The sequence below is a fragment of the Eschscholzia californica genome, unplaced genomic scaffold (genome assembly GCF_041429995.1).
Source record: "Eschscholzia californica isolate CP2 unplaced genomic scaffold, dmEscCali1.0.p SCAF_4, whole genome shotgun sequence".
NCBI classification, from domain to species: Eukaryota; Viridiplantae; Streptophyta; class Magnoliopsida; order Ranunculales; family Papaveraceae; genus Eschscholzia; species Eschscholzia californica.
Genome location: NW_028238461.1, coordinates 13,688,746 through 13,705,304, shown reverse-complemented (window position 1 = coordinate 13,705,304; position 16,559 = coordinate 13,688,746).

Sequence of the window (16,559 nt, the reverse complement as noted above, 5' to 3'; positions counted from 1 at the left end):
TTTCTGTAACAATAGATTCTCAAATATCTCAAATTCTTTTTGATTCATTAACTAAATTTAGAATCTCATATATACGTCAAATACCCCCACACTTTAGGTATTCATTTGGTTTCTCGCTTTTCCCAAATCCTCACTAGAGCTTAAAAAGACAACACTTTCAACAAAAAAAAAAAAAAAAAAAAACTGATTTCATCAAAAAAAAAAAAACAAAAAAAACTGAAAAAAGACCACATTTAAAATCAATTACTAACACGTTTAACTTGACATTAGGTCTTTCATCCTAATATCAAGATTGTTCCAAGTTTGATAATACTCTCTGAGTATTTTCAAAAATGTAATTGCATAAGATATGAAATTCAAACTTTATCAACCCCCATTATATTAAATATGTAACACAAAAGCGTGCTACTAGGTAAAGAGAGGTTTTCTTTCTTGACTCAACTCAATTGTCATACCAATAGTAGGCACCACTGTCCCAATTGCAGATCTATCTTAGACAAACAAATTGGCTCCTTTACCCATCATTTCTCATCTATTAGGTGTATAGGTAATTATGTAAGCCAATGTATAGTGAGGGATATCCTTCCTATCTTGACACCATTGAAACCAAAATTCTCTCTCATTCTCATATAATTTGGCATTTCTTTTGTGTTTAAGAGATCTAAAGAACACCCAACACCATTTTGACGAAAAGAATCATAAATTTATCAATATCCATGAACACAACAGTGGAACTCCATGCACTTCCCCATTGTTGTTATTAATTACGAAGTAAATTATATTGGCCTAATCATGTTATTTACATGGATGATTTTATTGAATCATTTCTGACTTAGAGTACTAGATTAAGACTAGCAAATCGACATACACATACATCACTTCCAATGATCACATGATTTGAAAGTGTTCTAAACTAATAAACCGCTATAAAATTATCCATCATAATATATTATGGTCTATTAATTTTTTTTCTTTTATTTATTTAATAGTCACCATCATAATAAAAATGGAATTAGGAGTGGTATAACTAATCAAATGGTTTCAAATTAAAAATAGAAGAACCAAGACTCATCTGTATTTCGCTCGAGAAATCCCATATATTATTTCACTTGCAATATACCAAGTTGCAACATATATGTAAACTAGGTGCCCACCGCGTCCTACGGACGCGGTAGATCCCTTTTGGCTAACGCCGTTGTTAGTACATTATTCAAGAATATATGACGTGTCAATGAATCTTTTACGGTCAACATAAGTCGTGGTCGAGCATACACTCAGACGTGGATGTGCCACTGTTTCAATTTCTTCACCATCCGACATTATGCAGGTGTCTGTAATTCGCAATTATGCGAATCACAGATACCTGTGTGATCCCAGGTAGTGAAGAAATGGAACCAGTGGCACATACACGTCTGAGTGTATGCTCGACCACGACTTATGTTGACCGTAAAAGATTCATTGACACGTCATATATTCTTGAATAATGTACTAACAACGGCGTTAGCCAAAAGGGATCTACCACGTCCGTAGGACGCGGTGGGCACCTAGTTATTGGAATGTATAACCAACTGTCTGGATTCCTTTCAACAAAAAAAACTCTCCAAATTTCATAGAAGAAATTTCACATAACACACACCTCAAACAATGAGAAAAATCTATTTATTCTCGATCTAAAATAAAAAAAACATTGACATTTAAAGTATAAAATGAAACAATACAAAATGATATCCAATTTGAAAAATTCATAAATCATTTCAAAATTTGTTAGACAATGAAAAATGAAAAAAACGGTAAATTGACTTCTCATCTTCAAGGATAAAAATGTTCCATTGAATAAAACTGTAAATGTTCCAGGACCACTTTATTTTTACCCTCTTCATCATCATGATCTTCATCATTTTCATGACTTCTTCAATCTTGATGACACTTTTTTTCTTCACAATTAGAAACAAACTTATACATAAATTGAGTAAATTTTAACATATTTTGAGCCATTTGATAAAAAAAATTACTAATAAAATTAATGGGGGAGAAAAAATTAAACACTTTGTGTGGGAGAAGTTAATATGGTTCAATTTATCTCTCTGAAAATGTGGAGTTTATCGCGCCAACCAGTACATTTAATCACAAGTTTTTTTGGAGAGACTTTACGTGAACAAAAATTAAGGAAACTGTTAGCAATGACAATGGAGAAGAACTACTATAAAAATATAAAAAAATATTTTTATTGAGTAATAACTGTGTTAAGGTAAAACATGTGCAACAAAACAAAAATAGTGATGCCCTATAATTACTTCTAAGAAATTTGAACATATGAGAAATGAAGAAGAAACTTCCATACTTTAATTCATCACGATAAGAAATCAATAATATATAAGCAAACGGGGGAGAAGAAGAAAGTCTAATATAAAAGAAAAGAACCAAAAAAAATAGAAGAATAATTTCTTTAAGAAAGGAATTGGCTCCAGCAATTCTTTGTGTCCGTCATAACTGTAGTCACATACAAAAAAAAATCATAAGCAACAATCAAAAACAAAAGAAAAGAATTTTGTTTTTTTTTATAAACGAATAATTGTGATATTGACATTCTTTTTCATTCATGTGATGTAAAACAAACATAATTAGTGAAAGGGAAATGATAAAGTTACAAAAGATTTTGACAAAAAAAGGTTCCCAGCTGATGTGGCGGGTGTGGTTTCAAACTTTGACCAAATCTAGGCCGTTGAGAGATGAAAATCACAACCGCCACATCAGCTGGGAACTTTTTTTTGTCAAAATCTTTTGTGATTCTAGCATCTCTCTTAGTGAAATGAATGAGGAAAACCTCTTCATCTCTGTAGACTACTTTCCATCACTTTAAGGTCCTGCAAATTCAAACATAAGTGAAAACAAAAGAAAAAAAACATATATAAAACAAAAATAAGGATTGTGGAAGTTCGAATCAAACCAACAATACAATCTACCGTTTTTTTCATTTTTCATTGTCTAACAAACTTTGAAATGATTTATGAATTTTTCAAATTGTTTGTATTGTTTCATTCTATACTTTAAATGTTAATGTTTTTTTATTTTAGATCGAGAATAAATAAATTAAGGAAAATGTTAGCAATGACAATGGAGAAAAACTACTATAAAAATAAAATAAAAAATATTTTTGTTGAGTAATAACTGTGTTAAGGTAAAACATGAGCAACAAAACAAAAATAGTGATGCGTATAATTACTTCTAAGAAATTTGAACATATGAGAATGAAGAAGAAACTTCCATACTTTAGTTCATCTCGATAAGAAATCAATAATATATAAATAAACGGGGGAGAAGAAGAAAGTCTTATATAAAAGAAAAGAACCAAAAAAAAATAGAAGAATAATTTCTTCAAGAAAGGAATTGGCTCCAGCAATTCTTTATGACCATCATAACCTAAACTGTAGTCACATACAAAAAAAAAAAATCGTAAGCAACAATCAAAATGTAAATAGACAAACATAATTAGTGAAATGAATGAGAAAAACCTCTTCATCTCTGTAGACTACTTTCCATCACTTTAAAGACCTGCAAATTCAATCATAAGTGAAAAAAAAACATATATAAAACAAAAATATGGATTGTGGAAGTTCGAATCAAACCAACAGTATCAAGTAGAAATGTTGGGAAAGAATTATGTATATTTATTTTAGAAAGATGTAGAGGGAGGGAGGTAGAACCTGTTGATTGATCTATCATCTCTTAGAACCTGCAAAATTCAAATGAACAAAAATCTGTTAAAATAAATTACACAGAAGAAAGGAGATGAAAAATCAGTAAATGAAAGAACAAAAATAAATAACTAACCATGGAATGTTCAATGAAACCGTAAGGGGGAAGATGCATCTCGTGGGAGGAGAGAATCGTGGGTGGGTTGGTTATATTTTTATAGTTCAAACTCATCCATTAGATTTGGGAGAGAGAAGAATATAAGGCAGATAATTTAGGTAGTTTTGGCCTTAGGTATGATATATGTTGGGTGCTAAGGAAGATGATGGATTTATATAACTTGAGAAAGATATTTGATTGCTAGATAACTTAATTTTTTCCTGATTTTTTTAACTTGTTTTTTTTGCTTGATCAACAACATTACAAAACACCTCTATTTATAGTAGAGGATTTAGCACATCTAGCAAAGCCTAGAGACTTCCACATTGGAACTTACAAGTCATAGTCTAAGCTTATCTCTAGTCTAAACTTATCTCTAGTCAAACTTCTCTAGACTATTCTTCTCTAGATATTTCTACTTTAGAAAAGACTCCATCTAAATATTTCTCCCAATACAAAGAGTTACATAGGAAATTACAAATTACTAATTTCCAACACCCCTTCTTAATTTGTAATTTTTATCGAGAGCTTGAATTTTTGAAAATTCTTGTAGCACCATTTTCTGCAATAATCTTCTTTGGTTGATGGTTTTCTCCTTCTGATTTCAATTCAGACCAAAAATATTAACTCAATATTGTTTGCATTTGCTCGCTGTAGCTGGAAACATATTTTTAAATGAGCAATGAGACTTTTGTAATGTCTTACTTAGGACATACTTGAAGGAAATAAGAATCACTATTTTTTCTCCATAATCTTCATAAAAAGAATTAATATCCCACTTTTCGTTTCCTTACCTGATGTGCTCAAACGACAACTTTGGTCGTATTTTCATGCAGATGCTTTACTCTTTTTTTGTTGATACGAGCTTGATCAATTTTAGATTCAGAGGCTCTTCACAACCCATTGAACTTGATCACTTGGATTCAGAGGTTCTGAATTTAATTGCTATAACTCAACCCTGCTTTTTGGGTCTTCTTTTTGTTGATATTTTTTGCTAATTTTTCTGTCTCCCTTTCTTAAGAGATTCTCTCATTCACACCACCAGGTGGGCAAACCCTTTCTTTGGGTAGTCACTTTTTTCCTTGCTCTCTCTTTGTTTCTTTTTTTTCTTCTTTGTGGGAATACCGTACATTAAGTTTTTTGTTTGTCAGTAGTGAGGAATTCACCGCCTTTTTTCCGTTGCATTTTCCTTCTTCTTTCTTCCTTTCTAATATGGAGATACACCAACACCCATTTTTCAATTTCCAATTAACCTTGGATGAATATTTGTGTAGGGCTCAAATAGTAATATATTTAACTATATTAAAATTTGGAGATGTACGGGCTAGAAGCGCGTACAGAGCTCCTTTAACTCTTACAACTTACTTTGTAAGTTCTTCAATTCAATCTCTAATTTGCTTCTCTTGTGCTTCCTATGCTTCTTATTCTTCTTACCCACATCTTACCTCTATTTATACTAAAGATAGAGCATACAAGTAAAGACTAGAGACTTCCACATTGGAACTTACAAGACATAGTCTAAGCTTATCTCTAGTCTAAACTTATCTCTAGTCAAACTTCTCTAGACTATTCTTCTCTAGATATTTCTACTTTAGAAAAGACTCCATCTAAATATTTCTCCCAATACAAAGAGTTACATAGGAAATTACAAATTACAAATTTCCAACAATATACACGTGGGAGTGAAGATTTGGGTTGGTTTTATTCTGGGTGGTTATGGAATCGTGGGAGTCAAAGAAGTTAATATTTTGTGGTTTTCAAATTTAATTCTAGTCGTTAGATTATAAAATTATCGATGAAAATCCGAAGGACGTGAATATCCGAGAGATAAATCAACGGTCCATCTCAAAAAACACCATTGTGCTATATATAATAGATATATAAACTGTTTCCACTCGTTGTTCATATTTATCCAATTTCGAAAATGTATTCTTGGGTATGAAAAAGAACCAAATCATACACGAACCAACATATTATATGTAAATATATGTACTGCACTAGGATGATTAAGATGTAAAGTATCCTAATTAAAAAGGAGAAATCCATCACCAGCAACTTCCAATAACCCAAGAATTAAGTTTAATTTCATACAAATACTATTGTAAGAACTAGGGCTTGAGAGAACCAGATGAAATGAGAATAGGGCAAGACATTATCTTTTATACAGTCAACTCTAGTCAAATGGTCAATGAAGACTAGGGTTACGGTCCAAGTCCAAGTCAAGTAGTCTAAGTCAAAACAGTCCATGAAGTCTGGTGAGATGGTCAAGCACAACAAGAACTTCTATAGTGACGCAGCGGAAAAACTGATAAAAAGAATTAGAACTCCGTCTAAAACTTTAAAACCTAGAAAAACTCTTAGAACTCCGTTTAAAGACTATAGAACCGAAATTAATAAGAATAAACTAAAATACTGAATATTATTGATCAACTTGAAAGAATAAAACAACTCCTAAATCCCCCTTTATATAGACTTAGGGTTTCCTTAACCTAATCAAACTCAAATAACAATTTCTAATAAATAAAATACTACTTTCCTAAACCTAATCAAATTCTAATAACAACTTCTAAATAAATAAAATACTAAAACCTAAAAAGTTTCCTAAAAATATAAAATTGCTAAAAATAATAATTCTCTACTAACAAAAATATTATGCTACTAAAATAACTAGATTTTAAGATATCCAAGATACTTGGAATATCTCATGAAAATCTCCCTGCATCAGTCTCCTCCACTTCAAAGAAACTCGCCTCGAGTTTACTGATTGATTGGAAGGTTGTCTTGAATGGTACACCCAGTGGCGAGGCCAGAAAATTTTATGAGTGGGGGCACTTTTTTTGTTATAGTTAGTGAAAGAATTCCATAGTATACGATCAGGCTAGAATCAAAAAACAAAATTTCAACAAAATTTTATTTATAGTTTAGATATTCCATAGTAATTTTGATGTACAACAAGAAATAATTTTCTCATCAATATGGTTTGGGATCTTTCCCCCAACTGCATTCCCAAAAAATATTTAAATAAAAAACAAAGGAAGGGATGAAGAGATAGTGGTGAAGATTACGAAAACGATGGTGGAGATGATGAAGAGCAAGTGATCGTAATGGAAAAAAAATAAAGATAAACTTTTCTTTCTAATAACATGTTTACTATAACAGACGTGTAAAAAAACAATCTTGAAGTCCAAAATACAAGTCACTAGAAAATCAGACAGAATCAAAATTAAGGGAGTTATTTAGAAAATTCATCATCTCTACGAAGTCGTGTTATTAAGTTGGTCTCTTTGAGGAGGCCAAAATGGAATTAGTTGAATTCATAAGAATCAATTTTAGACCAAACATGCACTTTATAAAGTATTTTCAATAAGCAGTCATTTTAAACCAAACAATACTTTCAACTAATGTAAATAGTAGACATTCTACGAAAAAAATGTAAGTAGTGGAAATTCAAGAAAAAAATGTGTTGTGTGTGGGTCGAACCCAAGACCTCCACAATGTAATCCAAGCATTTCACCACTTGAGCTAGAGAAGAATTCTGTTTAAAACGTGGAACTGTAGATACATAATATAATGACAAGTGTAACTTAAAACATACGAGTCACATTAGGGTCGTGGGGGCACGCGCCCCCACGGGCCCCTATGTGGGCTCGCCCCTGGGTACACCCATGAGAAAACTTTGTCGTGAATTGTGCATGGGAATCACCAAGCTATCAGATTGAACGGGAGACTTTATTAAGTCCCAGAAAATTTGTGGACTATAATTGTGATGTGATTCAAACTCATTTTTTACTCCAAAAATATACTTGTATAGATTACGAGTATAATGGTTGAAAATTACGAACTTCGATGAAGACTTTCTAATAAAACAACTTATCAATCCACGTGAAATAATTTTAGATTCGCCAAATTCTGAGAACGGATCTTCGTATGAAGGAACTTCAATTAGACTAATGTTTGACTTCCGAAGTTTTTCACCTTCCTTTGATTCAGCTTCTTGAACAATGTCCTTTGTCTCAAATTTCTGAACAACGTCCGTTGTCTCAATTTCCTGAAGAACTTCCTTTGACTCAATTGGTTGAACCACTTCCTTTAACTCAATTTCCTGAATAATTTCTTCAGAAACAAATTCCTTACCGTGTAAATTGATATCAGGAGATTTATTTGTGAACACAATAATGTTAGATTTTGATTTGTGAGTAATATTACTTGAATTTTCTATGCTCACAATTTGTGGTGGTTCAACAATCTCTAAGGGAGACGTTTTTACCTTTTTTATAGTTAAGTGAGGTTGTTCTTCCCTCCGAAATCCAAATTTCCTATATTCCCGTTCCTCAGCTTCAATTTTTAGGGCCAAGTTGTACGCCTCCTGAATAGTCCATACTGTAACTATCCCCACTTTTTCTCGCAAACTAAATTTTAATCCGCTTAAAAATCGATTTGCTACAACATCTTCATATTCTATAATGTTCTCCATATTGTTTCTTTGAGCCAGTTTTGAAAACTCCTCATAGTACTCACCCACCGAACGCAATCCTTGTCTACAGTTTTGGTAAGTCATAAACAAGTGTTGTTGATAATCTGGTGGTAAGAACCTCTCCCTCAGGTTTTCTTTCATAGACGGTCAATTCTGGATTGGAGCCCTTCCTTGCCCCACTCTTTGACGTTGTAACTGATCCCACCAAATAGCAGCACTTCCTTTCAGTCTACAAGCAATAATGTTTACCATCTGTTCACCAGGAACAGTATATGACATATTCACTTGCCGCTCAACCTCATGTAGCCAATCAAGGAACTCTTCGACCGACAAATAACCATTGAAGAGTGGTATTTCTTCCTTGATTTTGTATTCATCATAATATCTACGCGGATATAGTTGGTTAGGATAATAGTTACCTCTATTTTCTTGGTTGCCAACATATTGTTGAAGTGGTTGTTCTCTGCCTTCGTTTCCATTAACAGCTTGGTAGTGGGCGAATCCCTCAACACGTTCTCTGTTAATAGGTTGCCTAGGGTTTGTATTGACATTCAGGTTGTTAATCATCTCCATAACTTGGGTTAGTTGATGACTCAAACCGTCAATTTTTACCCACAAAGCATCGTTACCTCGTTCACCGTCGAGGTTTGCGTTTCTAGCTTCGTCTTCTGCCATTAAGCCAGGAGAAACCTCGCTCTGATACCAACTGACGCAGCGGAAAAACTGATAAAAAGAATTAGAACTCCGTCTAAAACTTTAAAACCTAGAAAAAGTCTTAGAACTCCGTCTAAAGACTATAGAACCGAAATTAATAAGAATAAACTAAAATACTGAATATTATTGATCAACTTGAATGAATAAAACAACTCCTAAATCCCCCTTTATATAGACTTAGGGTTTCCTTAACCTAATCAAACTCAAATAACAATTTCTAATAAATAAAATACTACTTTCCTAAACCTAATCAAATTCTAATAACAACTTCTAAATAAATAAAATACTAAAACCTAAAAAATTTCCTAAAAATATAAAATTGCTAAAAATAATAATTCTCTACTAACAAAAATATTATGCTACTAAAATAACTAGATTTTAAGATATCCAAGATACTTGTAATATCTCATGAAAATCTCCCTGCATCATATAGGCACCTGTAACAAATAAAGAATTAGTTAGGAAAACTAACTAAACAGAATTTCTGTTATCTGTAACTAACTTTAGTTTTCTTCTAAACTCTACCTATAAATGGAGTTAGAATTGTACTTAAAACTCATTGAAATAAAATAGAATTCTTACCAAGGAAATCTAACATGGTATCAGTCTCAGATTAGATCCAAAATTAGGGTTTCCTTCTCTTGAATTCAAAAGCAATCAATTTAACACCTCGTAAAATCAAACACAAAGCAAAAGATGATCAAAACTCAGTAAAATTCATCATCAGTTCTTAGTTCTATAGATAAATTTGAAGAAAGAAGAAGAAATTTAATCAAGTTTTCAAGGAAAACTTACTGTTTCTTCAGACTTGTCTTCAAGCACGCTTCCACATTCAATCATGGCTTCAGCAAATCTTGGTAACCTTCCTCCTATCTCTTCTGTTACTAGTTTTAATTATCACAGAAAAACTTGATGATTCTAACTACTTGATGTGGAAAGATCAAGTGGAAACCTTGTTAATAACATATGATCTTCTAGGGTTTGTTAATGGTACCATTGAACCACCACCACAACTAAAAATAGTACATGGGGTTGAGCAAGTTAACCCTGATTATCAAATTTGGAGAAGTAAAGAGAGTTTTGTCAAATCATACCTTAAGAGTACTTTATCCAAGTCAGTCAATTATGATACATATGGACTGAATTCAGCTCAAGAAATTTGGGATTGTCTTAATCTTACCCATAATGAAGGTCTTGAGTCTAAGAAAGATCAACTTAGGAAGAAATTACAGTCCATCAAGAAGGGAAATGTTTCAATCTCTGAATATCTCAGAGAGATCAAACAATTAGCAGATTCTCTTATATCTGTTAATGATAGAATTAGTGATTCAGACTTGGTCAGGATTGCTATTCAGGGACTTAGTTCAGATTATGATCAATTTATCATTGCTCTAAGAGCTAACAATGAACTATTGTCCTTCATACAACTTAAGTCTAGACTTACTCAACATGAACAGTGGCTTATTTCCAAACAAGAAGACCAAGAAGCCTATTATGTTAGAAGAACAATAAATAAACAAGTTAACAAGCCATCTCCTTCAATAGAAATAAAAATTCTGCAAAAAGGGATATGTCTTCATCTCAACAACAGCATATTCATTCAGATAATATCAAGCATAAAAATAAAAAAGCAGAGGATTTTGATTTTCTACTGTCCCTTGTGGTATTTGCAAGAGATGGGGTCACTTTGCTGGGGTTTGTTACTTCAGATTTATCAAAAACAAGGCTCACAGTGGTTATCATACTGAATCTAAAAGTAACCAGGAAATTCAAGGCTCAGGAACATCCAAGGATCCTATTGAGTATCAATCTTTTCTATATGAAGATGAATCTCTTCTAGAATGCAATAATGCTACTATATATGACTATGTGTATGAGGATGATGATTCTACTGATGTTTTTCATGAGTGTCATACAACAATTTGTGTTGATAGTGATGATATATTTCTAGAATGTGAGTCAGAAAGCATAAGTGATACAAATCAGACAAAGGATGATATTCTTATGCATGGAGAATGCCATGTTCTCACCTTATCACATAAGTCAGACATAAAGGATCAAGCTTGGCTAGCTGACACTGGTGCCAGCAGCCATATGACACATTCAGCTGCAAATCTCAAGTCTATTCAGCCATATAATGGAACAGAGGCTGTCATGGTGGGTAGTGGTAATCTTCTCTCCATCTCTAGTATTGGTAATTCTCAATTATCAACTTCAAGTCATGATTTTACTCTAAATAAAGTACTTTGTGTTCCTACCTTAAAAAGAAACTTGCTATCTGTATCCAAGTTTACAAAAGAGAATTCGTGTTCTGTTGAATTCTCACCATGGGGTTACAATATTAAAGATATTTGGTCACAAAAAGTTCTAGCAGAAGGTCCTGTTAAGAACAATCTTTACCCTATAGAGGTTCATTCACATAATCTACATTCTGATCAGGCTCATGTGGCACATACTATTACTAGTTTTGACATTTGGCATGCCAGACTAGGACATTCTCATAATGGGGTCATTAAGCAACTACATAAGGAGAATAAGATTGTTGTCTCTAACACCACAATTAAGGTTTTCTGCAAATCTTGTGAATTGGGTAAAAGCAATTGTCAACCTTTTGAGACTTCTTCATCCACAACTAATACACCTTTATATTTAGTTCATTGTGATATTTGGGGACCAGCCTCTGTGTGCACTCCTAATGGAGCAAGATACTATATACTTTTCTTAGATGACTTTAGCAAATATAGTTGGATATACCCAATGAAACTCTGGTCAGACAGTATAAAGTGCTTCACTCACTTCAAGGCAACAAGTGAAAATTTACTCAAGACAAAAATTATGTACTTCCAATCTGATGGAGCACCTGAGCTAAAGAAAGGTGACTTTAGGGACTTTTTGGATTCAAATGGTATTCTCTTTAGATGCTCCTGTCCTTACACTCCACAACAGAATGGTAAGGCAGAAAGAAAACACAGACACATCACTGAATAAGGTAATACCTTGTCCTTTCATTGTTCCTTACCTAAAAATTTATGGTTTGATGCCTTTAATGCTGTTGTCTACATTATAAATAGAGTCCCCACACCTACCTTAAGGGGTTTCTCTCCCTTTGAGACTCTATTTCATTTGTCTCCTGATTACACACAACTTAAAATTTTTGGGTGTGCTTGCTACCCTCATCTTGGAGAGCTTAGAAAGGATAAGCTCAGCCCTAAAAGTGTTCAATGTGTATTTTTGGGCTATAGTGCTGAACACACAAGGGTTATAGATGTTACGATCCTGTTTCAAAAAGGATTTATATGTCTAGGCATGTTACTTTTGATGAGAACAACTTTCCCTATGCTCACATCAATAATTCTATGCCTAGTGGTGATCAGAATACTAGCTCTCAGATACTATTACCCCTGCCTACTTTGGATACAAATCAGCCTGTCTCAACTAATTTGGGCACATCTAGTATTAACACTAGTCCACCAGCAAATTCACTCTCTAGTTGTCTATATTCTCCTGAGTTGGGCATTCCTAGTATTTCTACTAGTACACCAGCAAACTCAACACAACAAGTCCAACAACAACAGACTGATTGTGTTATCACTAGAGGCAGAAATGGTATTATAAAGCAAAAGCAACTTCCATCTGATTTTGTTGCCCACTATTCATCATCTCACCTATTAGATGTTGCCTTCCTATCCATTTTGGAGCTTCCTATTGAACCCACTAGTTATAAAGAAGCCTCAAAACATCATGAATGGGTGAAAGCTATGCATGAAGAGTTTTCAGCATTACAAGACAATGAGACATGGTCTTTAGTACCCTCAAATGATAAAATGAATATTCTTGGCTGCAAGTGGGTGTTTAAATTGAAGCAGAAAAGTGATGGGACTATAGAAAGATATAAGGCCAGATTGGTAGCAAAGGGTTTTCATCAACAAGAGGGTGTGGACTATGAAGAAACATTCAGTCCAGTTGTTAAATCCAACACTATCAGATTAGTTCTTTCTATTGCTGTCTCAAGGTCTTGGCAAATCAAACAACTGGATGTATCAAATGCCTTCCTACATGGAACTTTAGATGAGGCAGTATATATGATACAACCCCCTGGATTTGTTCAACAAGGGAAAGAAACTCATGTCTGCCACTTACACAAAGCTTTGTATGGACTCAAACAGGCACCAAGGGCCTGGTTCAATAAGTTTGCAACATTCTTATATGCATATGGCTTTCAGAAGAGCAGATCAGACCAATCTATGTTTGTGATGCATAGTAACTCAGATATTATGGTTCTTCTACTCTATGTAGATGACATAATACTTACAGGAAGTTCAAATACTCAAATTACTACTCTCATTACTGATCTCAGCAGACAATTCAAGATGAAAGATTTGGGTTTATTATCATACTTTCTGGGCATAGAGGTTACTTATGATAAACCTTCAAGTTCTATGATGCTAACCCAGAATAAATACACACTACAACTTCTCAAGAAAGCTGGGTTATTGAATTCTAAGCCTTCAAAGCTTCCTGTGTCTAGTGGACAAAGGGTATCTATTCATAATGGTGAAATCCTTTCCAATCCAACTGAATACAGAAGTCTAGTTGGGGCTCTTCAATATTTGACCTTAACTAGACCAGACATTTCTTTTGCTGTGAACAACACGGCTCAGTTCATGCATAGCCCTACTTGAACTCATCTAATTTTGGTCAAGAAGATTCTCAGGTATTTAAAAGGCTCAGTTGGTTCTGGAGTTCGATTATCTCCTAGTGATCTAACAACAATTACAGCTTTCTCAGACTCAGACTAGGCAGGATGTCCTGATTCCAGAAAGTCTACTGTTAGGTACTGTGTATTCTTAGGGTCGAACATCATATCTTGGAGTTCAAAGAAACAGGCGACAGTAGCAAAGTCCTCTACAGAGGCAGAATATAAAGCTTTATCAACAATGGCAACTGAGGTTGTATGGCTTTCTTACCTGATGGCCGAGCTACGATTCCCTCTACAAAGACCTTTCAAGCTTTACTATGACAACATAAGTGCGAAATATCTTGCCTCCAATCCAGTATTCCACGCAAGAACGAAGCATATTGAAGTCGATTTTCATTATGTGAGGGATCTGGTTTTGGATGGTTTGGTTGTTGTTCATCATATTCCCACTCAAGATCAAGTAGCGGACATCTTCACAAAGGGTTTAGCTTTTGATTTGTTTCAGAAGTTAAGATCCAAACTAATGGTTCATCGTCTCTCTCTTCCCCATTCGTTTGAGGGGGGCTGTAATAACTAGGGCTTGAGAGAACCAGATGAAATGAGAATAGGGCAAGACATTATCTTTTATACAGTCAACTCTAGTCAAATGGTCAATGAAGACTAGGGTTACGGTCCAAGCCCAAGTCAAGTAGTCCAAGTCAAAACAGTCCATGAAGTCTGGTGAGATGGTCAAGCACAACAAGAACTTCTATAGGCACCTGTAACAAATAAAGAATTAGTTAGGAAAACTAACTAAACAGAATTTCTGTTATCTGTAACTAACTTTAGTTTTCTTCTAAACTCTACCTATAAATGGAGTTAGAATTGTACTTAAAACTCATTGAAATAAAATAGAATTCTTACCAAGGAAATCTAACAACTATGTTGAAGTTATGTCTTGTATATAATATGGTCAGTGTAAGGGTAGTATAGTCCTTATAGATCATTTATATCTATCTAAGTCTTTTCCTTGTAAGAACTATGAGAGAAAATAATCAATGAAAACTAGTTCAACTTTTCTCTACTCTCTTCTCCACTCGAGATCTACAACATGGTATCAAAGCAACAAATCAAATGAAGAGAAACTTGTTCTTGGTAAATCTCTAAACGTTTTGGCTTATAGTTCCCTTTTCTAGTTGGATTTCTCTTGTTTCTTTTCTTATAGGGCAAATCTAAACCCTAACTTTCTCTCTCTAGATTTCAACTCATTTTCTATCTTTTTTTCTCTAGATTCAGCTTATTTGTGATATTTGTGGTTGTTTTCTTAAGCATCCTTTACTCTAATTCGAACTTGTTGGTTGCTCATTTCCCGCCCAAACTCGAACTTTTTGTTGTTAATGTTGAAAATACAGACTTGTTGGTTACTTGCTTCTCAAGCTTGTCACTCAAACTTGGTATTGTTTGCAATATCATTTGTTTACTTAGTGTTTATAATGGATGAAAAATTATACTATGGTTGTGGTCGAGGGCGAGGCCTCTAATATTGTACCAGTTGTGGTCGTAAGAACCATACTGTTGATTATTGTTGGACATTATATGGAAAATCGGTATGGGTTAATCATGCTACTAATGAAGATGATAATTCTAAAGTTATTGAGGCTAGTTCCGGTCAAGTAACTCTCTCTAAGGAGGAATACGTGTCTATGATTGAAAAGATGCGCGTGCTTGATCCTCCTCCATCCTCTTCCGCTGCTACTCTATTGGCTTCAGGTAACACTTGTCTTCAGTCTATTTCGTCTACTCCATGGGTAATCGATTAGGGAGCATCTGATCACATGATATGTACTCCTACTCTTTTACGAGACCTCAAAACTAATATTCCTCCTTCCTATGTTACGTTGGCTTATGGCACCAAATGACAAGTTGATGGCGACCATCTTCTATTGGGCCTCTCGGTCAGATCATTAATGAGCCTAAAGACCAGGTTACTACATTAGCGTAGTTTCCAGATTTTAGTATTTAGGGTTTCCATGTTTAGAGTCCTAACAATCGAGGAAAGTATCCATAGTAGTTATCTTCTTTCTTTATTTGAGTCTAACTAGGAAAGTATAATCTCTATATAAGAGAAGTTCAGTCTGTCTTCTTAAGCATCAAAATGAATTATCAAATACAAAATCTCCTTGATTGCATCTTCTTCTTTAATTGTTTCAGTTGTTCTTCGTTTATTCATCGTTTAATCGTTATTTTATCATCTTTATTTCGTTACTTTAGTTTATAACAATGGTGGATTCCATTACTCTTACGCTTCCGCAACAATCTACATCAGCTGGTATTCAAAGCTTGAAAAATCTGGCAACGAAAGATGAATTTTTTTTCATGGATACATCTCTCCTCGAGTGTTGGAAAATATTTCCACGTTTAGGTTGGGATCCCTTTCGATATTCCAAACAATTCTATGTTGATTGAAAATATCAAGAAAAAATTAATACCGTTTCAAAAATTCCACTATTCGGATGTCAATTTCATATAAATTTCTGGATTCAACACATGGAAGATTGGTTCAGAAATCAAGATGTTCGCAATGAAGATAAGGTTTTCATGTTTGAACAACACTTATCCGAACAAGTCTATGAAAAATTCAACGAGTTGCAATGGAAACTCATTGATCAAGGAAAATCGTTCATAGATGATTGAAGTAAAGTGAAAAGTATTTTTCGATATGCTTTTCTCCCTTTAGATGAATACTTATCTTATATAGAATCTCAAATCCAATCGGCAAATTATTATCCGAAATTCCTTCGACAACCATGATTGATATTGTAGAAGGAGAGGTTCCTGATA